Source organism: Buteo buteo, chromosome 27, assembly GCF_964188355.1.
Source record: "Buteo buteo chromosome 27, bButBut1.hap1.1, whole genome shotgun sequence".
Lineage (NCBI taxonomy): Eukaryota > Metazoa > Chordata > Aves > Accipitriformes > Accipitridae > Buteo > Buteo buteo.
Genome location: NC_134197.1, coordinates 6,215,280 through 6,240,979, shown reverse-complemented (window position 1 = coordinate 6,240,979; position 25,700 = coordinate 6,215,280). Strand labels below are relative to the sequence as shown.

General features: G+C 49.4%; 1 protein-coding gene across 1 annotated transcript in view; it reads left to right on the top strand.

The window, feature by feature from the left end:
* ELFN1 (extracellular leucine rich repeat and fibronectin type III domain containing 1) overlaps positions 1-25,700 on the top strand; it is an 85,519-nt gene that overhangs the window by 27,122 nt on the left and 32,697 nt on the right. The window contains exon 2 of the mRNA XM_075058407.1: positions 9,277-9,411. The gene's annotated coding sequence lies outside the window, so the exon portion shown is untranslated. The remainder of the gene's footprint in view (positions 1-9,276; positions 9,412-25,700) is intronic.

Here is a 25,700-nt window from a genome sequence, read left to right as displayed (position 1 = left end):
TTTATTCCCACTCTTTCTGCATGTTTGTTGGCTTTGGAGAAGGGTCCTGACATGCTTTTTGTAATTTAGCTGTCCTGCTCAGAACCAGTTGCAAACATTTCTTTTAGAAAGTTATTTATGTATGGCAGTCTGGCCTTCCTCTGGTAACTTCTCCTTCCATTTATTTCCCTATTTCTGTTTGATTTTCTGATGTTGGTCTTTGAAGTTGCAACGTCTGGTTTTCCCGTAGAGTTCCTGGGTCTCCAGTCCTGGGTGTTGCACAGATTACCTGGCACATGGTGTATTGCAGGAGTGGAAGCTGGAGATGTTTGGGCGTGATGGCTCTAAGAGGTGTATAGATCTTGCTTTTCTGAGAGGACTGAAACTGGCCCCCACTGAAGTCATGGTAGTAATATTCTCATTGGTTTCTGGAAGATTCATAGCAAGAAATCCCCTAGAAGATAGTAGGATTATTTTTTCAGTGTAGATTATTAGCATTGACCCTGGACTACAGCAAAAATGAGACATGGAGCCTTTTGTATACAAAATAGCTCTCAAGGCTGTAACCAAACCCTTAAAATTGCAATACATGGCTGTTCAAAACTGAGAAGATGGGTACAGAATACAGCTGATTTTTCAGAATTAAATTGTTGATTTTTGGAAGCCTGGGATTGCTAATCTCAGGAAAACCCAAACTCAGTAAAAGGATTGATCTTTTTGAAAGGCTACACTCAGTTGAGAGACCAGTCCCTGCTTTCCTCCCAGGACCACGAAATTACAACTTTCAGGCCACACTTTGGAAGGGATTGGATGTAATCTGTGCCTTATACATGACATAAATGAATCAGATGAGATGATCAGGCACCAGAGTGTCCTCAGGTCTCAGTTAAATATTGAGATGACGACAGTGTGTGCTTATGATGAGGAGAGAGGATTTCTCCTCATCCGTCTCCTGCCTACAGAGAGAACTGCTTCATTTGTGTCTGTTCACTGTAGGTGTTGGCCAAGTGCTCCCACCCTACCATTGCTATGACACTGTATTGCCACAACTTGGGTTGCTCTCACCAGTCAAGCACTGCCTGTTCTAGCAATATAAAGGTTAAGTGTCTAGGCTAAGTTCATCAACTAGACTCCTCCATAGTCGGTGGAGAAAGTTTAACACCTCCAGAATGTAATTCATCCCATCCAAAAATAGATGTCTAAGACAGGAGGAATGAATCACTCTGTGGGTGTTGGTGCGCATCTCTCTGTTCACTGATGATAAAAGAAGTCTAGACAATTACCTTAACCTAGACATCCAGCTGTAAGACACCTTCAGCTGTGCGAGATCTAGCTATGCTTTCAGGTCCCTAAAGACAGATTTCAAAACCCCTGTTCAAATGCGAAGTAGCTTTCTGATTTCCCTGCAGCTTTCAAGCTGAAGTCACTTTTGACAATCAGACTTCTTCTGTCTGAGTGAGACACATATGGCAGTTTTACCATAACTGAATAGCTTTTTAATGAAAAGGTTTTTACCCTCAGTCCCATCTGGGAGTTATCCATGAGAAGTTGATGATGGTTTGAGGAATATTTCTTTCTATTACTTGCTGAATCATTGTCACCATTAAATATTGCTGCATAATTTCCTCACAAAGAGTCTGTTCCATGTAGATAATATTCAAAATGTGGTCCCCATTGGTTACTTTGATTGAACACATGCCACAGAGCATGTCCTCCACGAGCAGGAGCACAACTCTTCAGCTGGTAGTTGCAAACACTCACATTTGTGAGTTCATTTCTCATGTGAGTTCATTTCTCATCCTTGCTTTTGCCTTCCTATGAGCTCATTTGTTAAAGTGTTTGGGGAAAGGCAGACAGGGACAGGCAATGGATGACTGCAGAAGGAAAGGGAGAAGGCAATAGAGTAACAAGACTCTAAGGAGTTGCAGAGCATCCATGGAGCCCCGGAGAAGGAGGCTGCAGTGGAGGCAGTTGAGAGGAGGTAAAGCCTCTCACACTGGACAAGTAAAGAGCTGCCATATCCACCACTGCCGTTCCTCACTGTCCACCTTGCCCCATGGAGATGACCTTGGCAAGAGCATAACTGGCAGAGCAGCCCAGAGTGCTTGAACATTGGCTGCTCCCCTTTCCAGCCCACGTCTTAGAGCAAAGCCACCACTAGCTGGTGTTTCCGTGAAAAGACCAGACAGTGAGTGGAGGCAAGCACAGCCCAACTCCAGCCCCAGGTCGTTGTCCTTGCTCCCAGGGTGGTGATATCCCTCCCTGTTTGATTGCAGAGCAGATAGGTGAGGACGATGGTGTCTCCAGTGGGACAACATGGTTCACCAGCAGAGGTGGGCAGATGTGTTGCTCTGCAGGCGGGGTGGACTGTCAGAGAGGGGACTTCAGGGTGCCAGTTTGTGTGTCTAAAGCTTCCATCCCAGGCAAGTTAGAAGGAGGAGAGACTACTCACCTTCGGTGGCTCTGTAGAGAAGAACATCTCGGTTCATCTTGAAATACATGGAGATTTAATTCCTTTTTGCTTTTAGATTATTTTTTGTCTTTGCTGTTTTAAAAAATTCAATTCAACATGGAAGCATAGTCTTCAAGAAAAATACACTGAAACATTTTGACCATTATGGTCAACAGAAAACATTCCCCTTTTCAAGATGCCTTTTGTCCCTCTTTTTTGGGGAGAGGGCAGTAAGTTTGGATGAATCCTGAAATGGTTTTTTTGCGTGTGTGTGTGAATTTTCTAGTTGCCAGAAAAAATAATTTGCCCAGTGATGTTACAGGTGTCTCTTTGCCTCCCCTGCCAAGACATCTGCCCACTGCTGCCCGCAGGAGCCCTTGGTGGAGTCCGAGCCGAAGCAATTGATGTGTTTCTCTCTGGGAGTTCCTTGCTTCAGTCCTCGCTGTGTCAGCTCTGAACACAGCCTGCCAAGATTCAAGCAAATATTCAAGAAAAGGTTGAGGTATTCACCGAGCTCGAACTATTGTACAAGAAATACCCTGAAGCAAAAACAGAGCTATGAGACACCATCACACAGAGTCGCTTCCCCCACCCCGGCAGGCACCATGCTGTACCAGACAAACTCCTCCAGATAGGATCCAGGCAGAGATGTTTGCTTAACACAGCAGCTCTTTGAAAAGGCAAATAAATGGACAGTGAAGCTACACAGACATGTCACTGTGCAGCGATTTCCGTTTAGCATTTACATTTAGTGCCAGGAAACCCTGACTCATGAATATGAAATCAGAAAGAAAGGAAGAAAGCAGTTGTTCATTATTAGAGCTTCGAATTGGGCATGTGGTGGAAATTAGCATTAAGAACCACATAGGTTAAAAAGAGAGGGGCTGGCTCTGATGGTCCAGGAGGCTTGAAGACCCCAGCTCTGCAGTCAGGGGATGTGTTTTTGTGGGGTGCTTTCTGCTCGCAGGCTTTGCCCATGGGGTGTTACTGCTAGAGAAGAGCCCTGAAGCTTGGGGTTACCCATGATGAGGCTCTTGCTTGCATAGAGGCAAGGGAAAGCAGGTCCTGAATATTCTTAGAAATCCTCCAAATTTACACTGAGGCAATGGTGAGCAAAGGCAAGGAAGAAGAGCCACTTCATAATTATCAGAAATAAAAGAAATAAGCAAGAGCAACCTCCAAGGGAAAGGAACAATCTCAGATAGAAAACTCAAGGTCCAGAAAAGAAAGGTCACATTTAATGGAGACTCAGTGGGGTCAAAATGAAGGAGCCCACAGCCCCAAAACTTCTGCAGGTGGGATGCCTGTCTCTGCCCCACACCTGCACTCAGGAGCTGAGAATAGCCTCTGTGAGGCTGGTGCAAGGCTGGCTGCCTTTAACACAAGCTGTCTTTCTTCTAGCCATGAAGGTGGGACATCATCCTTCTTTCTGCACCTATTTCCCCTTGCAAAAGAAGAGCTTGGTCTGCCTCAAGCCCCCATTGCCAGGCCCCAGGGAGGGATGTGGGTCAGAAGAGTGGATGCTATCTCAGCAAATATTTTTGATGGTACCAGGAAGGATGAAGCAAGTAGACACATTGCTGCAGGGCAGCAAGGGCTTGATTTCCAAAGCATCTCTTTGCATATAACCCTGGGAGCAGCTCGAGGCAGCAAGGAACCATGCCATCCCCGCTATTGTCTTCGTCTGAAGCCGCCCAGCTGCGCTGTATAAGTACCCCTCTATTTCCTTGCATCTTGGTAATTCCAGCACCCTTAAAATATTACGAGAGCTAATCTATCAGCATGGGGCATAGCAGCTCCCAGCAACAGCAGAACATTCAGCAGATACTCCAGGCCTGGAGCATGCGAGATGTCAGAATGGTGGCCGCAGGGTGGGCTGGGTGGGCAGTTGGATGATGGGTTGGGTGGGCAAGCAAGTGTTGTATGGGACCGGGCAGATCTGCCAGGCTGCTCCCTGTGCCACCTCTGCCCTCGGTGACAACATATGATGGTGGCTGTTTTGCAGACCCAAGCTTTTGCCCCGAGGCTGGGCCATGGGAAGCTGCCTGGCAGGGCTCTTTTCCACCCCATGCTGCCTATGACAGCTTCACAGAGTCGTTAGCAAGCAAGGCGAGCTTGACGTGAATAATTAAAATACCTGCTGTGCTTTTAAATAGTTCAGAGCTGCCTCGGAGCTGCGTGTGTGAGCGATGGCTGCTGTCTTTGGAGGAGGCCTCAGGAAAGAGAAGGCAGGAGGGCTGATACCCAGTGGGAAATTAAGGGCTCAGTGCTCCTTCTGGCAGGAGGAAGGATGGTGCTGGCAGCTCCCATAGGGATGCGGGCAGCCCCTGCCCCTGAGTGGAGACTGGAGGCTGACGCAGCTCTCCTTGCCGATGCACAGGCATCTCTCAGTGCAAAACTCTCCAAAGTGTCCTCTCTGCCAAAGGCTGAGCTCAGCACCCGTCCTTCCAGCCGCCCCACAGCTCTCGCGCCGGTTCAGCTCTCCAAACCTGCGGGATGAGGACGTGGGACGGGGGGGGACGGGGACAGCACTGCTGCCTTGGGGGGCAGCGAGTCACTCCGTCAGCACGGGCAGCGTGGGGCACCTCGCCTGAGCACGCACAGGCGGAGTCTGGGGAGGATGCGCTGTCTTTTCCAAAGAAGCCGTTTCCCCAAGATATCAATTAGACACTGAAATGAAAACAGTTTCTGCATGAACAATTAACAAAGAGTTTCCTGCAGTCTCTCGGCGGCCGGACTCCCTCTGTTCCTGCGATGCTGTCGCTACCCCCAGCTGTCTCTGAGTTTTTATCACAATAGCACTGAAGGGCTCCGTCCCCTGCCGCTGAGGAGCTTCTTGCAACAGGGAAAGATATCAAACACCACATTGGTGTCAGTGCTGCTGGAGCGTGGAGCTGGGAAGCTGTAAATCATCTCTTCTTGTGAAAAAATGGGTTTCTAGGCAGGGGATGGAGGGAAAAATGACATTCCCCATGAGTTAGTTTCAGATTGAATTAAACAATTGGTTGACCATAGATATATATTTTTTTTTTATATATATATATTTTGCTGTGGAGAGCCTGGGCAATTCCAATTCGGGGTCACTGTGCAGTGATTTTTTTTTTCCTCCTTTTTTTTTAGTTCAGCCAATGATCCAAAAAATCGGTTATTTTCACAGCTTTGCCATAAATACCTCCAGGGCAGGCAAAAGCAGAGTTTCTAGCGGAGACAGAAAAAAAGGCCATTTGGTGGCTGGGGCATGGCATGGTGAGGACGGAGGGAGAGGTGTGTGCCGGCAGCTTTGCAGCAGTGTGCAAAAGGCATCCCAACGTTTGGTCCTTTCCCCAGTCTCACATGAGGAGTGGGAGCTGCCGCCTGCCCCCCTCGCCCGTGGCCCACAAAAGGCGAGGGCTGCCGAGTTGAAGATCAACAGATTAGTCTTCTTCTCCCTCTATGGCAGAATGCTATCCATCTAAAGATTTCCTTTAATTTAGAGCCGTGTAGAGTTTGAAAAGCCCTTCAAGTTCACTTGGGCTGATGAATTGGTAATTGAGTGTACCTGGATGTTGGTGCCGTCTTTCCCTCTCTCTGCATTTGTATCAGTCCGTGTTTGTTTTCCCGAGCTGTAAATCACTCAGAGCTTGGAGAGGCTTTTATCAAATCCTGCTAGGAGCCAGTCGCTTTCCCTTTCACAAACACATTGCTAATGCCATGTGGAACCCACTGGCTTTGCTGCTCATTTAAAACCAATGAGGATGTTATTAAATGGAAAAAAAAATTCCTTAGCAACAGGGGGAAGGAGGAGGAACAGAATTGCTCCTGTCTCTCTGGTGCTTGCTCCTTCAGTCTAATATCTGTCCCATTGATCTCCTAATATGCTCTGCTTTGAAAGCCTGATTTATTGCCCCGCGCTCCCTTATCTCCCTGCGTGTCTCAGTCCGTTAGAGCACACATTGTTCTTGGCTTCATTAGCATCCAGGCAGGTCGGCCGCCAGCCCTTGGTCCATGCTCACGTGAGCAGTGTTCCACCTCCTGGGCTGCACACTGGGACCCCTTTCTGTACAGGATCAGGCCATGCACTGGGCATGGAGAGTTAAGCACATAGTTTAAGCAAGTCAGGCTCTTCATCTTAAGGTCTCCAGGTTTTCCAACGTGTCCTTGGTGTCCACCTCTCCAGTGGCCTCTGAAGATACCTGGCCCTCTCCATCACCTGTAGAGGGACCACAGCTAGCTCTGTTCCCATGTTAGCCATATCCATGGCTGATATTCGGTCCAGTGGACACGCTCTAACACCGACAGGCTTGGCAAAAGGGAATTTCAAACAAGAGAGGTAACAGTCCTGATTTGCAATTCTTGGAGCCGCTCCGGTCCCTAACCCAATGGAGGAGCTGAAACAGCACCATGTGGCTGGCATAGCCCATCAGCGCAGCCTATGTTTCGAATATAGATTGTTTTGAATGGACTGTTATGGTGCTATTTACTCAGGGGGAAAAATGGCAAGTTATTTCCATTAACAAAGAAATGGGAGAACTTTGCAATCTGTGTGTGAACATTTTGTGAGCATAAAATGAGGTGAAGTTCACCAAACCGATTATTCATTATGAATTGTTCATTCAGCTCTAATTGCTTGGGTTTAGCTGTTGTTAGAAGGACTGTGTGACACCTTTGTAGTATGCAGTTAAGGTCACAAAAGTGTTGGTAGGAATAACTTCGTGTTAAGTCAAGCTTTTCTTTGGGTGTAACAGTACTATTCCTGCTTAGCTTAGCAAGAGCAGTAAATGCTGCTGCTTGGCTTCTTCTTGTCACTGTGCAACCCAGATAGCTAATGGAAAGTGAGTTGTGCCTTATTGACTCCCACTTTCTCTGTAGGACGAATAATTAAATTCACCTGCAGAATCCCCATCTTCTCATGCATGGCAGCGTGCAACTTCCCTGCATCTTAGCTAACTAGATTAGAGATTACGCATGCCAGGATCGTTGATGAGAAAGCACAAGCTAGAAAGGATCTGGCTTGGCTTTCAGATCCCAGGTGGTATTTGCAGGACTGACACTTAGGAAAAGCATCACTTTTTTTGCTTCTAACCTGACAAACTTTGTCTGGAAACCCAGAGGAACAAGCAACAGGGAGCCCCACTGTCTGTCTTTCAACAGCATTTTCTGAAATGGAGCTACACTTTAAAGTCTCGCCAGTGCAGCCTTTCACTTTACAGAATATGTGCCCGTCTCTAAAATACCAGGTTATTTTTTCTTACCCCCATAATATTCTCATCCGACATTCGCTCTCCTGGAAATCACCAATCCAACATTCACCTACCTGCATTCAAATACCTGTCATTGTTCTTGCACTACTGTCCTTCTCCTTCCAATTTAAAGATTATATTTCATAACTGACCTCCAACTACCTATTGCCTCCCTGTGACACTTCTCACCCTTGTCTACCTGATTGATTAGTCTATTATGCTCTCCACTCTCCTGATGACTTACAGATTGCCCGGTATCTGTCACAGGCTTGCTTTTGTTCTGTAATATTATTCTTGGAGTTTTGCAACACCCTCCAGCTGCCATTCTCTCTCCCCGTTCGCTGTCCTCCACCTGCCTCTCTTGTGAATGTCTAGTTTGGAAAAAGGAGAAGAAATCTTTTGCGAAAAAAAAATCCTACCTGCTGTGAGTTCACACATATGCTGGTTAAAACCCACATTTAAGATGCTGTCATTTTCAATGGGGCTCTTTATTTCCTTTGCACCATTTGGAGGTAATAAAATGTCACCAGATCAGACTATGATCAGTGACACGGCTTGGAAGGCAGCTTTCTCCAGAAAATTTCCTCACTTGCATAAGTCAATGAAACAGCGACAGAGCAGGAAGCAATGTTGTGTTTAAAGATGTGTGTAGGTAAGAGGTGTCCCAGATCCATCCATCCCCCTGCACTTGTCAGAGGTTGTCCAGCTCTCTGATATTGTTCCAGACTTGTCCCAGCTCTGTCCATCACTCTGACGTTTAATTAACTGCCCTGTTCTCCTGAATCTTGCACTGGATTTGCGTTGTCTTTCTGAAATACCTCTTAGGTCATGTCTGAATATTACTAACAGGAGGAATAATAAAATGGTTGTCACTAATATTGGTATTATTGTTATTATGTTGATGATAATAAAACAAGACATTGAATATCACAAAGATGAGTATTGTTACCATCAGTGTCACTTCTTGCTATACTGGTTGTCTCGCATCACAGGTGAGCAGGAGCTTGACAGCAGTGGTAACCATAGAAAGCCCTGGCCAGCCAGGCAGCCAAAAGTAAGAGAAAAACAGAGAGGGGGTTGGAAGTGACCGATGAGGACAATAAAATCACACTTAAGATTTAAAAACACATTTATGAGACCAATACCCAGGTGTAAGGATGATTATTAAGCTTATTAAAATCTGTCCATGCTGGGTGGCTGGTGCTGGTGGTGGCAGTGGCTCCTCACTCCTCCAGGAGCTCTGCGTTGATGTCCGTCTTGTACCATCTGCCCTGTGCATGCCCAGAGCTTTTCATCTCCCCGGCATCTCTTTCAGTCCCCATCTGGCATTTGAGCCATTCCTCTTACTTCAGTCCCAGGTCCCGTTCCAGCATTTCTTACAGTCCCTCCTCCAGTGGCGGGTGGATTTCTTTTCTGTTTTAGTAACTAAGTTGAGCAGTTGATCTCATTTGGACCTCCCCTTGGTCCTCTTCCCATTCACATCTGGTCCCCGTGTCTGTGTCTGATCCATAACTTGAGTAGCTGTGCTGTCCCTGGGATGGCTTTATGTTAATCAAGCTGTCAATCAATCTTTTGTGCCCCCTAATGAAACTCCCTCTTATGTTTTCCTTTTTTTTTTCCTTGCAGTTCAAATACTGGGCTTGGTGACCATCTGGTGGGATCCCGAATGCTGTGTCCAGTGTGCCTCCCAGCCCCTGCAGACAACAACTAGGAGACGTTCATGACTGTAGCAGGAACCAGCAGCGACACACAGGTACAAAGGTAAGGGGTGACCTTGTCAACTGCATCTCTGGAGTGAGAGAAGTAGCTGGTGTGAGACAGCTGGCCACGGGAGAGAGCCAACAGGGATGGCGTGGATGGAGCAAGTCTCTCTGGGGAGGGTTCACCTACCTGGAAATCCTCCCCAGGAGTGCATCGCAAAGGGGAGCCTCATGGCTTTCATTTCCAAGAGGGAAGAGGCTGGTGCAGACACGGACAGCGATCCAGGGTTGTGTTTCTCATATTGCTGTTCTCGTTCTTGATTTCCGGTGGGCCTCTTCTCTGAGCGCTGGTCAAACGTGGACCTTCCCGGGGAAACCCTGAATGGCTGAGCTGCGGCTGCTGCGCCCCTGAAAGTGTGGTAGTAGTGAAAGTTACCATGGTTATAATTTTTATTTTTTATTTTTTAAGATTGAATTCACATTCTTCCATTAAGATTTAAGGAATTTGGAAAAAGTGCATTTTTTTTCCCCAGATGAGAAGTGCAACGTGTGCCTCCATCCCAACTTCTACAAAATTGTGTTTTACAAAGCAGAAAGAGAACATCAGGTTCATGTTGGTGCTGTAACTTAGTTTTCTAAGACCAGAGTTTGCCCTGTGTTTCCTGTTGAAATGACTAGCTGTGCTGAGCACTCAGAAATTTTCTCCCTCTTTCTCATCTCCACCTTGACATTATGAAAAGGGTTTTCATCAGTCCATTGAAAGAAAGAGATAACTTTTGTATAAGAGTGCACAGACGACAGAGTTGAGTTTTTTGGGTAGTATATAAATTTTTTTACACTGTTATTATTTAAAATATGCTTTTTAAGAGGACAAAAGGGAATAGTTTAATGGAAACAAATTTCTATAGCAAAATGCGCAGCTGGATAAAAAAAGATTGTTATTGCTTGGGAAGACAGGTGAATTTGGAATTTGAGTACAAAAGGTGTTAAAAAGTGTGCTTAAACTTCCCTTCAGTGTGCTGTTGAGATTGAAAAGAGTAATTTTTGGAGAAAAACTTCCCTGAGCCTCCATTTCCAGCATTGTCAAGTCTATAGCAGCAGCCTTTTCCCACAGCTATTATCATGTTTTCACCTTTTCTTCTTCCACATCATTTGGCTTTTTTTGAAGAAGATGTAGCGCTGGTGAAAAGCGTGCAGGTCTGCGAGCTGGACTTGGCCAGCAAGGGAGGAACTGCAGTGCTGGAAGTGCAAGGGCATCTCTGAAGGCCAGATGGGACCGAGAGAATACAGTCCCTGATGGGAAAAAGGGAAAGATGGACAGCCTGGCCCGGGGGTAGTCATTTTGAAAGCATCCACAAGCCTACAGCTCTTAAGACCTCCTTTCCAAAGTGACTTTTAACCAATTAGGAACCTAAACATTATTGAAGATAAGCAGAGCTTAGGTGCTCAGGTCCCTCCAGGCAGACACAAATATCTCAGCAATGCAGACACATAGACAGGGTTGTCTGTCCTGATGGTTCCAGACCCACAGCCAGGCAATGAATTACAAATATAAGTGCTGAAACAGTGAGCTTGGGACACAAAGGATAAAAGACAGTTGTGTTATTTGAGCTGATAAGCCCTGCGTCTTGAAGATGCTTGCATCAAAGGCTCCTGCAGGGTTTTCACAATTGAGTGTTATCCCATCCAGCACTGAGTTACCAAAGATGCAAAATGAGACTTGAAGAGAAAGCTTCATGCCTGCCACAAAAGAGCAGAATAAGAGTTTGTTTTGAGAACTATTAGGCTGAATAATTTGAGATTGGTCTCCGTGGACACTGTGAGACATTGCTCCCCACAGAACAATGATTGCCATTAATGTCTCAGCTCCCTGCCTCCTTCCTCCTTCTTCTCCCCAATCTCTGCAAGGGCTGGGCCAAATCCTGCCCAGCCAACATGAACAATATTTTCCCCTTCTTTGGTAATTATTGTCCCTTCTATTCATTTCTCAGAAGCCTTTTCACAAGCAAGAGGTATTTTCAAGGGTTGCAAGCATTCATCTCAAGGTACATTTTCATGGCTATTCTCCTTGGAAGAGCTGGAAAGTTAATTTACTTTATTAAGCCAAACGAAAGGAGCTTATGAAGGTAGCCTGTGCAGCATTGTGCAGGGGGTCAGGGAGCTAGAGAGGAAAGTCCTCTGAGATTGCCGCTGAATTTCTTGCAGAAGCTGAAAAGTAGGTGTTGCTGTTTAGTCTGGTGCTGTTCTTCTTTACATTGCGCAGGCTCCCTTTCAAACAGCCAATGCTGAGATCTTCTGCATGGTTCCATCACCGGTCTAGCCACAAAGGCTTAAGAGCAGTAATATTTGTAGGGAAGCGTAGTATCTTTGGATTGGCAAGTGTGGAAGTAGCCATGCTCGCAGCACTGGATCGCTCTTTGGGGGAGCAGGTGCCCGGGTGACTCTGGTGAAGGTCCACAAGATGGGGAGCCCCAGCCAGCCCGTCCCTGATGTGGGCAGGTAGCCGCTGACACCCGACTGCACGGACCCTCCTGCAAGCGGCTTCATGCAATGAGCAGATGACTAAAAATCATCTCCTGGGCAATTCACTTCAGTCATCAATTAAATTGTTTGCTGTGAACAGTTTGGCCCCATCCAGCTCCAGGATTTCAGCCTTGTAATTTTGCTGGCAGAGGACAACGGTGCCATGTCCGTAAAATCTGCCTGCCAACTGCTTCCCCTGCTAAGCATTTTCTAGGCTAGCAATCTCGAAAACCTTGCCAGCAGCCCCAGCTCTGTCCCTTTCAGGGCAAGCCACTCATTTAAACGTGAGCACCTCTAAATGACTCCATCTGCTAAGTGACGTTAGTAAAGAAAAGATTATAGGAGGAGTTATTGCTGTGTCCTCAGGTCATAACCCTGTTATAAAATGGGCTGGAAGAACAAGGGGACTGTGAGGAGCTGAGGCTCAAAACCACCTGGGTGACTGTCAGCTTGATTTATTTTCTTGCTCATTAGATAAATTAGAAAACTGGCAAAAGAAATCGTTGCCCACTCTCGGCTGCTTGGTAACCTGCCACGTGGCAAGAGATGTCGGCCGCAGGGAGACGCGGCTCCTTCCCACCTCCCTGGCCCCTCTCCCCCAGCCACCCCAGCACCGGGGCAGGAGGGCAGGGACATGGGGTGGGACTTGGATATGCTGGTGCCATACAACTTGGCGGTCCTGTCATCCTAAACCACCTCATTGACCCATCTGACCAACCGCTGGCAACCACTAGAGTTTTGCTTTTCTCTAATACTGTTGATTTTTGAATAGCAGCAGTTTTCTAGGTGAAAACAGTGATACCAATATTGCTTTTGAATACTAGCTTTGACCTCAGAACTGTTTGATACCTTCATTTCACAAATCAAGCTAAAGCAAAATAGCCTGGTTTGTGGCAGTATCGTCAGCCAGGACCTGCTGCCCTTCAGAGATGCTGGTCAACATTTCGGTCTTTGGTATTTGGGTCACTTGTGATCAGTCTGCTTCCAGCAGCCCCCCCTCTTGCTTATGAACCAGGCTAATTTTTGTCTGTCAGAAGGATGGAGCTTAATGGTCAGACTTGCTCTAAATCTCTGGGTAAAATTCACTATGCAGGAGGTCAGTTACAGTGCCTTCTAACCTAGAAACTCAATGAAATCTTCAGACTACATAACCAAATGTTAAATTTGGATCATTTAAGCCATCTTCAGCATGTTTAACTGCATCTGATGCACTTGCATAGTATGAAACGAGGCCACTGTTATACACGTAGTATTTATATATGAAGAAAAGCTTCCAGCCAGGAGGAGCTATTAAGAGACTGCGATGCATTTCTCAGACAGCGTGGTGGAATCCCCGCTGCAAACAGATGCCGAAACCGGGGGAGAAACAGGGCAGGGACCTGCCGGGGAAGGACACCTCGGGGGTCCAAGGACCGCTGTGCTTGTGCAAGGAGGTAGGGCGACACTTGCCCTGCGGACCATGGGCAGAGCAGATTTTCTCTGCTCTCCATGCCCCTTCTTCTGCCCATGGGACTTCGGCACAGGGTCCTTGTCACCTTGTCTCCATCCTCAAGCGCTGGGCTGCGTGTGTGTCCGTGGCTCAGCCTCCCACCAGGTGTGTGCCCATGTGTGCAAAGGCTGCCGGGCGGCACGGGGCGGAGGAGATGGGGCTAATTCCTTCCTGAGACTCACAAGGAATCGGCTTATGGCCCGAAGCTCTGATTACTCTTATCTTAGCCTGCATGATGGTAACCACATCCTGAAATTACCCGGCTTTTTTCAAAATCCAGGGGCTGGTTTGGACTCGCCTGACCGACATGAGCAAATTCCAGCCCTGCTTTCACCCCCAGCGGGTTTGAGGAGCTGCGAGTCAGCACAGACCCAAGGCTGAACTTGGGGGAAGAGGTTTGAACCCCCAAATGCACCCAATGGGAAGTGCCTGGGTGCGATGCCCGATCCCACCTGCCAGACCTGACGGAGCCCTGTGCAGACCAGCACCGCCAGCCCCTTTCCAGCCACCGCGCTGGAACGGAGTGCTCAGGCAGACTCACCTGCTGGGATGCTGGCAGCTAACATGCCTCTGAAACGGCTGGCAAGGGATAGATGCTGTCAAGTAAAACATGGAGCGAAATGTTCGGCTAATGGGATTAAACTGCGAATCCCACCCGTCTGTGGCACGAGACGCAGCACCACACGCTCCCACCTGCCGCCGCTCCCCGTCTCCCGCCGCTGCCCACCGAGCCCGCTCCGCTTGGAAATTAAAGTGGGGAAATCAAAGTCCTTCTCCCCCCGCTCCTGCTGTGCCTCTCAGCCACTGACATTAACACCAAAATGCCTGACATTAGCTTTGAATGGATTTTAATAACCCCCTTGCGAGCTTGAATTACCCACGCAGCGTGAGGTCCGGTGTGCGTTTGGAGACCTGGCGACCAGCAGTGCGTCGGGGGCTCGATCAGCTCGCCAGGCTGTGGACGCGGGGCCAGACCCGCTCGAGGAGCTGCGGTGGCTTTTGCCCATCCAGCCCCTGGCACGGGACCCTGGCATCTGCCTGGATCCTGGAGAGCCGCTGCTCTGGCACTTGCTGCCTGCAAGCGTCCTGCCACTAGTGGGTCTGCAAGGGGCTTGTGAGCTTCCCAGCACTGGGGATACTGGTCCAGGTGGCCACCTCCATGGGATTTTTCCCCTGTGGGGCAGGGTATGAGCTGGGAACCCCCCAGTGCTATAAATGAGAGCAGCCCTGGCCCCTACCAGCACGTGGCATAAAATAGCAGCCTTGGTTTAGCAGAGCCGTGTGGATGGAATGCTAAATGAGATCATGCGTGGCCCAGCTGAGACTCCGGACTAGTGTATGAAAATCTAGCAAGAAGATTAAAAGGTGTCCCCAGGCAGAAGAGGGTATTTATTTCTTTCTTTGTGGCTGAGATGTGCGTGGCATGGGACTCACAGGGACGGTGACCTCCCCTGAGCACCTGCACGTGGGCAGCACTGTGTCCCTGCGGGAGCTGATCTCGGGGACATGGCACTGGCCAGAAAAGCTCCTTCTGAGATGCAGGCGGACACGTCCGATTTCCCCTCCTGCACTGGGGAAGAGCATCCCGCCCAACATCTTCACTGCCAGCCATACAGCTCCTCCGCAAAGGGAAAAACCTACATTTTCCTCCTCTTTTACAAGAGGGAAAGCTAAGAAAGATTGTCAGGTTGTTCTCACTTCTGGAAGATGAAGGGCCTGGAAAAATGCTCTGAAGCTACTTTTCCTCAGTCAAAGGTCCCAAGATCTGAGTAAGCAATGCAGCCTCCTTAGCTGGTCACAAAATCTCAGCACCATTTGGATAAGAGTGATGGTTTCTCACTGCTGTCAAAATCCACACCTACTTCCAGTATGGAAACAGGATTATCCACAGAGGTATGGACACCAGATCACAGCTGGGGCGGGCCAGCAGCTTCTCCAAGTCAGGCTCAACAGGGGATATGAAATCATCAGGCACTTTAAAGAACTGAGGACTAAAAACAACCCTTTAAAAAAAGTACATGATAATGATTGAGTTATATTTAAGAGACTAATTCGTACTAAGTAAATGCAAATAGTTTACATGAAAATATATCCCATTAAGCTCATTTCTACATAAAATGCTAACAGATTGAGATTATGACTCTAATGATTATTTTTATTGCTGGTTTGCATTTAAATGGCATAAACTTCCCCCTACTGTTCTCTCTTTGGGTTAAATCAATAAAACCTATTAAGAAGGTTCGTCTTCCTCTAAGATTCCTCCCTCTCTTCTTTCTGTCTCATCAACACTGGTGCCCTTTTTATCCACCCACCATCAGAGATTTTTCAGAGCTGCCTCCACGATATTGGTGCCGAGGATTTGAAAATCCCCTCTGGCAGAGCAGAGTGAATTTGGTCTTTGCCGAGACGGGGGGACTACAGAGGAACTCAAGTGCTGTTTCCTCTCCTCGGCTTGGGCCGTATTGCGAGGAGATGCGGTTGGAGTCCGCTCTTCTCTCCTCTTAGCCTCTCTGCTCCTGTTTTAATGGAGAAGCTATACCTATCTGTATACCTATACTTCCTCAGCTATGGATGTTCTTGTTGTGCTCCTTCGAAGAGTGGCTGTGGCTCACCAAGCAGGTGCTGGATTTCTGTTTGGAGAGGAATTATCCTGGTATATACACAGCGAAAGCCATTAAGATGCTGACCTTTAAATTGGGCTTCTTCCTGCTCATGTAGGGAGGAGGTGGGTTGAGTGCCCAAATCTTATTCATTTTAATGACAAATCCCTCACATGGAGGCTTTGAAATGCTCTGCTTTAATGCAATTCGCTTCCCTCTGCTGCAGCTTGGCTTTACTGTGCAGGAGATGTCTCTGCTTCCTCTGCATAGTGACAGACCCTATAGATTTGCTCCGTAACTACTGTGCCCAGGTACCATCATGTATGGATTTATGAGCTTAGGGCAGCGCTAGTGCAGGGATCTCCATGCTCCTTAATCAGTATCACTGACCTTTCTCTCCTCCATTACTTTCAGCATCACTTTTTTCTAGCTTAATTTGCATAGGTTTCATGTTATCCATGTTTTTGCTTTGTCCCTGTTATCCTATTACCCTGGATAATCAAAGTTGACTGTAATAGAAACAGCAGAAACAATTTGCTTACCCTTCTATTACAAGATATTCCCTCTACTAAGTCTGAGAATACCTGCAGTTCTGTGGTAATGCTAATTAACTGTGCATACATATAGAAAGTAAAGCAAACGGCACTGGGATCCTTTGGGATGGTGGGGATTAAAGAAAGATAAGATATTATTCTCCTCTTTCTCTGTGCTTCAGTGTCCCTACCCTCAATGGAAATTGCTTTGCACTTATAGAATAAAATGTAATGCTTGGTGGGGGGAGTCACTGACTCTGCAGAGAGGTGGAGTTGGAAGGACCAGATTTCCCTGCTAGCAAACCCACTACAAAAGTAATGATCCTCCCCGATGTCTTGCTCCTTGTCCCTATTCCAAGAGGTGGGTAGGATGGGGTGGTCTTTACGCCGTGCTGGTCCCCAGGCCTTGGAGCCTGGTGGTGCTGGGCAGGGTTGTACATGGGCACTGATACCTTGGGGCTACAGCTATCCCCCCCCCAGCGCTGGGCTCCAGCATCAAATGGGTGGAAAAACCTCCTGTCCAGCCTCAAGGGCTGGTTGAAATAGTAGCTGTAAATAAGAATGCCCATTGCAGTGCAGGGTACCTGCTGTCAGAAGTGGCTGTTGCATTCATCAGGATGCTCACATATCCTTCCCGCATCTTGGGGCAGCTGACGCAGCAGCAGTTTCAGAGCCAGCCGAAGTCCTGGGGAAAATAAGTAAGACAATAATGAGAGAAGGAAAATCATCACGAGGGGAGATGCAGTGGCAGGACAGGTTGCTGATACTGTCCCAGCCACCCCTCTTCATTTTACACTGCACAGTGTCACGGGCTTCGGCTCGCCACAGCCCATCCATGAGGATATGTGGGGCAATCTCCCACCATTTGCGTGCAACATCCTCTAAAAGCCTCGCATGAGGCTTTCTCCTAAGTGTCTGCCAAACGAAGAATGACTTACACAGCCAGGCATGCGTGAAGGACTGTCAGAGCTCTCCATGCAGGAGAAATCCCACTCAAGTCCACCCACCAGCTCCTTGCCGAGCTCCCCAGCTCCTCTGCCAGCAGTGTGGACAAACACCCCCAACACACCCCAGTGGAGCATCTGGGACCAGTCCTGGAGCCGCGAGCACAGGCACGCTGTGTCCCTGGGTCTGGACCCTGTGCTACTGCCACCCCCCCCAGGACGAAAGCTCCAGGAGGGTGGTTAGACAGCCCTAGCTCTCCTCCCACCCCCAAAACTGTGAGGAACCTGTTATTTATCTGTGCTCTGATAATCACTGTACCTTTGATGCAATACTCATGTTTGGGATTTTACCACGTCTCCTCCAGGTCTGTCAAGGAGCTCTGTGCAGCCATGGCTCAGAGAGAGGCATCAGTGGAGAGAGTCTGTAGCTACAGCCAGCAGCTGTCATGTGGAGGGTATAAATAATGTATACGCACATATATATGCATGACCCGTGAGCTCAGGACCTTCCCTTCCTGAATGGTACCAACTCCTTTAAAGGATCCCCGCATCATGCCATGGCTCTGGCCATGCCAGAGGACTCAGATTACATGGGTGTCCCCCGCATCTGCCCGAGGTATACAGGGATGGGCAATAAAAGGGCTGACAGGGGTGAGGGCTCAGTGCTGCAGGTCCCTCCTAGCCAGCTCAGAGCAACGCAATAACTCCTTCCTTGTCACGGAAACCTTCACCGCTTATTGCTCACCATCATTTCTGTGTGTGGTTTTAAGATTCTAGGCACCAAAGCGCCTTGCTCTGCTCACAAGCCTTGTGGTCAGCAAGATGCTTTGAAACTGCGCCCATGGTATTCATCCTTTAAAGCAACCCAGGTGCAGGTTGTTGGTTCAGGGAGCCGCAAAGGGCTTTTAAGGTGCTTGGGTGCTAGCCAAAGAGATTTGCTGGTGCAGTCAGGGCCCAAGTGGCTGCACACCGAGGGGCTGAATGGAGCTGTGTTGTGCCTTGCGCTGCAAAGATGCAGGTGCATCATTCTAGCAGAGAGCTCAGTCCTGAAATACCTGAACCTCAGCAGAAGAAGGGGGGAGACTCAGATTTGAGTGCTGGCTGATGTCAGCCCCAAAATCAAGCCCTTTGTCTTATTGCCAGTCATCCGAGACATTTTGGTTCTGATCAGGCAGAGTAAGCTTTAATTGTAAGAGTGGGTTTAAAAATGAAAATATAACATGAGTTTGACTCGTAGGAAGGGATGCTTGGGATTGGAGATGTGACAGTTTATCACTATGGGCAGTTGGGAATTTCTTGTTGATTTTACATAGCTGAGGCAAAGGTAAACTTCCTATTAACTTCCCTGAGAGACTTCATAATGATTTGACCCCTAAAATTAAAGATCTGGAGCTAAGCGCCTGGGCTACCGACTCCAGCGCAGCCTCCGCTGGTGGAGTTCAAGCAGCGTGCTGAAATAGCCAGAAGCTTTCGACAGCAATTGCACTCAGTGCTGTTCTGTCTCTTCAACTCCTGACATCATTTGGGGGGTGAAAAAAAAAAAAAAAAGGCAAAGGTTGAATTCACGGGCTTTGTTTCTCTGCAGTTCAAAGGATACAACAGCCTGGATTTTAATTGGCACCAAGTTCTCCCGACTGGTACCCGGGGCAATCCTGAAGACTGACACCCAGCCAGGCAGGCGGAGCGGCAGGCAAGGGGGGAAGGCTCTTTGAAGTGCTGGGTGCCTGCCACCCATCTGCAGGTATTCAGAGGTGTCCTCGCCAGCGTAGCACTGATCTGGGGGCAGAGGAGCGTTGCTTCATTTCTGATCATTAATGCAACGGTCTTTTCTCCAGTTTCCTTCCACTGATCTTCTCTGTGCACAGTCCGGGGGGAGCCACATATTGAGCGGTTTGTGCTGGAGATCACAGCGCAGAGATAATGAAGATATTTTCTTACCCTTTGCGTTTCCTGATGGTGCGGATCAGCCCGGTCTCACTCCTCTGCCCAGCGCCGGGTCCAGAGCCCGCAGGAGGTGGTGGGAGACAGATGCTCTGCAAGGTGCCGGCAGCGTGGGCTGCGTGCCCCTATGGAGAGAAGCAGGAATAGCTCAGGCTGTGGTCACCCACAGTTTCACCCCATCACCTTGGCCAAATGGAAGTCGTCAGTGCCGACATGCGAACCTACTCTGGTCTGTGGAGTGCAGGAAAGTCCTGGGACGGAGGGGGTGTCAGCCAGGGCTGTGGGGTGGGCTTTGCTAGGGGGGCCCTGGGAAGTCAAGTCCCAGCCCGTGACAGTCCTGTCCCTCCAACAAGGGTCACAGGGAGTCTGTCACCTGTGTTCCAGGAGCAGGAAGGCTCTCTGGACAGCAGCTCCAGCTGATGATTTAATTAATTAGAATGGGGTCCCACCTGCTCCTCTCTGCAGGTTCAGCATCGCTCCCTCCCTGAGCTGGCTCCTGGCTTTGCATCCTGCAGGCTTCCCTCTCCCTCTGTCTTTCCTGCTCATCTATGATTTGAAAGCACTTTCACACGTGCCCTCTGCTCTGTGCTCGTTGTGCTCCATGCATATACCTGCTTTGCCCCAGGAGCCTTTATCATTGCCACCAGCAGTCTCAGTAAGTCCTGCGCAAGACAAAAACCTCCGCGAAGCATTCTCAGCCTGCCTGTCCCAAGCCAAGCTGTAGCTATCAGTCCCAAAAGCCCAGTGGGGTAGATATAGTTATTGCTAGGAAGCTTTATATTTACCACAACCTTCCTGACATTACAGTAAATGCATTTCAGAGCCCAAGAAGTGTAAAAATAAACTGCAAGGAAATCAAGACAGCTAATTAGCCAAAGGTTACTGCTGGGCTCCATGACTGTCAGCCCTTTTGAAGTTCTCCTTCACACAGGCAGATGTGTGTGCAATGCTGCTGCTCCTTTGAATAAATGTCTTGGTTTCCAGAGTGGCTTCATAGCTGGATGTGACTAAGCACATGTGAGGCTTGTCACAGCAAGCCTGGGCAGGATGCTCACGTCCTTTAACCTTGCAGTTCTCCAGCACTGAAGAGCATCTTATCTCGTGGAGCGGCTGATCAGTGTTGCGCTACCTCCCAGCACCTCGTGAGCAGGGGTGAGCTGGGAGGCGAGGAGAGGCCAGAGAGCCACATTTCTGCACAGTCAACCTTCCATCCTGGAGATGCTCCTTCCCTTCTGGTGTCCCTGTCCTCTGCACTGTGGTCACAGTGGAGGAGATTGCTGATCCGACAGCTCTGGCTGGGCTGAGGGCTGCACCGGTCATCCAGGGTTTGGGTGGTCCCATTGGGGTGCTGCTCCTTGGGGATGAGGAGCCTGGGGAGTGCTGGAGCACATCCCCCAGCACATCATGGTCTCACCCTGCCTGTCCATCATTCCTCAGGATCTGATATTTTCCTGAGGATAAGCGTCTTGCATGGAGCCGCAGGTACACCAGACATCGCAAGAGAAAGGGGAGTGGGGGTCCTAGCTGAGCCAAGGGCTGAGGGAGGGGTATGATTCCCACGCCAAGAGAGGCTGAGCGGGTCATGACGGAGGCCTAGCTGGACTAGGGTGCTGTGTCCAGAGGGGTGTTTTGTTCATATTTGGGCAGGAGAGCCCTGGAGCAGCGAAGGACCCCTGGGACTTTGAGCAGTGTCCCTTCAGCCCAGCCACCCCCCAGCCCTGAGCTGTGGGAGCTTTCTTTTCCCATGCTCCGAACTGCTCCGCAGAGGCATCAGGCAGATTCTGGGCACAGTGACCTTATAGGGAACTCCAGCATTATCTGCGCTGCCCTCTCCCTTCTCCTTTGGGGTTTTCCTCCTTCCTCTGTTCTGCTTCTTTTGCGCTCCATTGCCCCTTGGAAAACCCTCTTGCATCTCCCTCTTCCCTCTCCACAGGTTTGTCCTCTCTCCCCCTTTCCTCCCGCTGCTTCACTCCCTCCTGCTTGCGGCTCGTGCTGAGTGTCATGTGTTTGCTCAGCATCGCTCCTCCTGGAATGTTAATTTGCTGCTTGTTTCCTTATAGACTTTACACCACGAGTTGGGGCTTTGTGTGCATGTGTGTGTGTGATTCAATTAAACAAAACACAATAAAATCAGGGAAAACAGAGAGAGACACAGACAGGCAGCAATTCCCTGCTCTCCGAGGGCTAAGCCTGTCTGCCTGTGAGCTCGGCCCCAGCATGGCTTTCTCATGTCACCACATGGGTTTGCTTGTAGCAACCCTCTGGATTTGTGCTTGGGGTTTCCAGCCCTCCGCCAGGACCCTGGGACGGCAGCTACTTCTGCTCTGCTGTCAGGAGCCGGGACTGCTCCATCAGATGAGAGGTGAATCTCAAAGGAGTTGGCTGCTCATTTCAAATAAGCCCTGAAATGCTGAGGTGTCTCCAAATACTCAGCCTCCTCCATCCCTCCTTTCCCTCTGCACAGCTCAGTCCCCGCAGCCCTCGAGATCCTCCAAACCTCCCCTTTCCCCCCTCCAAGCCAGCGACTTCCCTGCTCCCTATCCTGCCCTACCCACGTCCCTTGTCACCCTCCTGGGAGCAGATTTCTAGGACCATGCTTTCTCCCACATCACACCTTTTTCTTGCAGCGCAACCTGAAAAATAGCAGCTGTGCTGTGGTGGGGTTCCTTTCCTTGGCTGGTGGGCTTCCCTCCTGCTGCCCTGTGCCCTTCTCTGCCATGCCCTTCCCTCCCTCACTGCCTTCCTGCCTTGTTTTCTTTTCCCTTTCCCCCTCTAATCCATTCATACCGTGAATGTATGCTTTCTTAGCATCCTTTGCTCCCAGTCGTCTCCCTGGTAGGTTTCTCGCCTCTCCCCATGCGCGCGGGTGTGGGTGTCTCTCTCCTGGAGAGACAGTTTCTGCTCACTCGTCCCCAGCTGGCTCCCTGGCTCTGCAAATTTATTCTGTGAATCCAGCCTCTTCCCCCGGGTGAACCGCTCAGCTGTAAATCTGACGGCTAAAGTGGGTCAGTGCAAGTGGAAGGAGGTGGTCCCGGGAAGGGCAGAGGGAGAGCATGCACGAGAGGCCACCAACACCAGATTACAGGGTGGGTAGGAGCGGAAAAGGTGAGGGCGATGTTCTTAAAAAGTGAAGATTTCAAGGGTTTTTAAAATGCACATGAAATGTGATGAATGAAATCCTGGCACTTAATACCCTCTCCTTAGAAAAAAGTACTGACAGCAGAAATGACCCCCGCTTCCCGATAGCAGCCCCTGCCACGCAGAGCCCTCCCGGGGGCGTGAAAGGTCACGCTGTGCCATCTCCGCTGAGGTTAATGTCCCTCTGAAATCCTGGCAGAGGTCTTGTGCTTCTGAAAGGGAAACATCCCCAGGAGGGCAGACTAATTAATGCACTGGGGCTTGTGCCTGTTCAGCAGGGCAATTGGCTCTTGCCCAGATACCCACCAGCCACCCTCAGGGTGGGCTCCAGAAATGTCGTAGAGAGATGCTCCATGCTTTGAGCCTCTGCCCTTTGTCCCTTCCATGTCACGTCAGAGCTCCTTCTTTCATATTTGGAGGGCTCCTTCTAGTACCAAGGGGTGATCCTTATCTCTGGCCGATCCAATGCTTATTTAAACAGCAGGAGGAGATGCTGATCCCCATCCTCTGGGTTGTGGCCATGGTGGTGGCTGTGAGATAACCCTGTCCCTGACTCCTGTCCCTGGTGACTGCATGCCCAGCAGAGGCAGGATGGATGTAGTAGCATGCCCCACCTTAGTTTTGGCTCCTGGCTTTCCCAGGCTGAGACTGTCCTGTCACTTAGTCCGTGTGGAGCTTCTTGCTGAGCAAAGTCAAAAGCTTTCCTCATGTGCGAGCCCAGGCCTGGAGAAAGGAAGGCGACAAGCTGCCTTGTGGGGCAGAGCACCAAGGGACTCTCCACCTTCCTCCTGAGCTTGACCAACGCCTCCACATAGGGATCCATGGTCCCCACACTTCTGTCCTCGTGGACCACACGCATCCACAGCACAGGAATAAATTTTAGCTGACAACGGTTCTGCAGAATTTACCGTGCATGCAGCCAATGCACCTGGAGCCATTCCCAGATGTCTCTCCTCATTAATGCCCCCTTAGCAATTTTCTGAGGACCAGCATCCATCTCCAGCATTAAAAACAGTCCTTTCTTCTCTGATTTATGGATATTAATCCATGCCAGCAGGCAAGAGGCATGACATGTCTACATAATATATTCATTATTAAATTGTTTTTGTTCCTTTCCTTTCTCCTCCATCTCCAAGGCTGCACCTTTCTTATCTCTCAGTAACATTTGAACCTACAGTCTGCACTCAGAAAGACAACTTCCAACACGGAGCAGTCAGCATCACTTAGTAGGTCAACCTTACAAGTCCATGCTCCCTCCCCAGTAGCCACACTCAGACTCTGGCAGAGAGACAACCCTCTTAGCCACATCTCCAAGGGTATGGCTGCTCCAGGGCTGTGCTCAGGGTAACTGCTGGTGTGGCCAGAGCTGTGGGTTGCTGTCAGTCCCACGTCACTTGTTCTGATCGTAACACAGGACAGACCAACTGCATGAGCCTGCTGGCAGCTGTGCCTGAAACAGTGCCCAGGCAGCGATCCAGCGAGTGTTAGTTTCTTCTGTAGTCATTCAGATGCTGGCTCCAGATCAGTAATGGCTAATGCTGTCCAGCCCTCTGATTCAGGGACCAAAACCCAGATAAAACAGTGTTAGCTCCACTGGCTCCAGTCTCCCACCTGCCTAAGCCATGCTCCTGGCTCTGGGTTGGCAGCCACCTTCGCAGCACGTTTCTGACTTCTGAAGTGCCATGCTGCTCCCGAAGTACGGGGCAGATTAGAATTAGCAGACAGCGCTTGGCTTCTAGTGATCTCACCATACTATGGCCTGGGAAGAGAGGAAAGAAAGATCTCAGGATCTTGGCATGGGGCTGCTTTCATTTTCCTTTCCCGTGTCTGTGCTGTATGACGATGCAGCCTGCTATGCCCCCTCTGGACAGCCCTTGGACTCCTTGTGGTGCCCTGGATGACGTTTCTGCAGGGCATAAATCTCAGCCCACCACTCTAAGTGCCTCAGGGGCAGCACCCTGCAGGAGTGGTGGTTATCCCCTTCCCGTGCTTGGCTGCTGTGCTCTCTCCCAGCCCTGATGCCTTGTGGCAATGCTCTTCATCCTGCTGAGATGCACCCTACTCCCCATGGAAATTTCTGCAGACCCATCTCCCTGCTCCGGTTGCTTGTTCTGGTCAAGGAGTGGAGGGCAGGCAGTTTTGGGGATCCCATCCCTCTACTTCCAGGCCCCTCAGCACGTTCATTGCCCATCTCTGGACTTTGCTATTGGCAGTGTGACACCTCTGATAGGACAGTGAGGTAGAGTTATCTCGGCTATCCCCCTTGATAACCCAAATCCAAGAAGTCCCTGCAGCTCATACGCCTGCCCACCAAGCTGCCGTGGACCATACCTCTCAGCACAGTACGTTCATGGTGGCAGGTGCCCAGTGTGCGCTCGTGGGCTCTGTGCACACCAGGTCCTCTCTGGAAGTTGTGCTTTTCTCTATTGCTTAATGGGAATTGAAAGACAAGCTTACCTGAATGGCTGTCCCCCCTGCAACACAGCCTGTCCCACCCCACTCCTCAGCTCCACCCCAGACTAAGCCACTGGTTTCTCCAGACCTCCTGTCACCCTGCCGTAAAACAGCAGTTAGAGGAAAAGAGCGCAACTAAAAACTGATGGCATCTCTCTCCCTCGGTAGCCTGGTTTAGCTAAGCCTGCCCCAAAGTTACGTCTCTCTTTCTCTTGCCCGTAGCTGAAGGGATTGTCCCCGTTTTACACTGCCCACACGACTCTCCCCATCCCCGCTGCGGCTCTGTGCCTCCTGCAGCTCCCTGGGAAAGAGATGAGGGGAAGCAGCAGGACGTTAGCAACTTCAGGAGCTCAAGAGCAGCTTGAAAAATATTTGTGTTCTTTTCGTAAGAATGAATCTCTCCCAGTGGTAATAAGGCTGCTTTTGTTCAGCAGGCTCTTAGCAGTGATTATTGTTGGTTTTCAATTTAAAAACCAGACTGTCTATTTATAATGTATAGTATGTGGACTGAGACTTTTTTTCTCTAACCCAGCTTTTAAAACATGCTCTCAGTTCCACTGCTGACAATCCAAGGAAGCAGAGGGGTATCTGTCACCTGCAGATCCCACAAGTGAAAGGATAAACAAAACATAATTAATGGAGCAAGGCTGCAGCGATGCTTTGGGGAACTAGTGGAAGATGCCAGATGGGAAAGGTCTGGGGCTATAGCCAGGAAGTGCTTTTGGTGG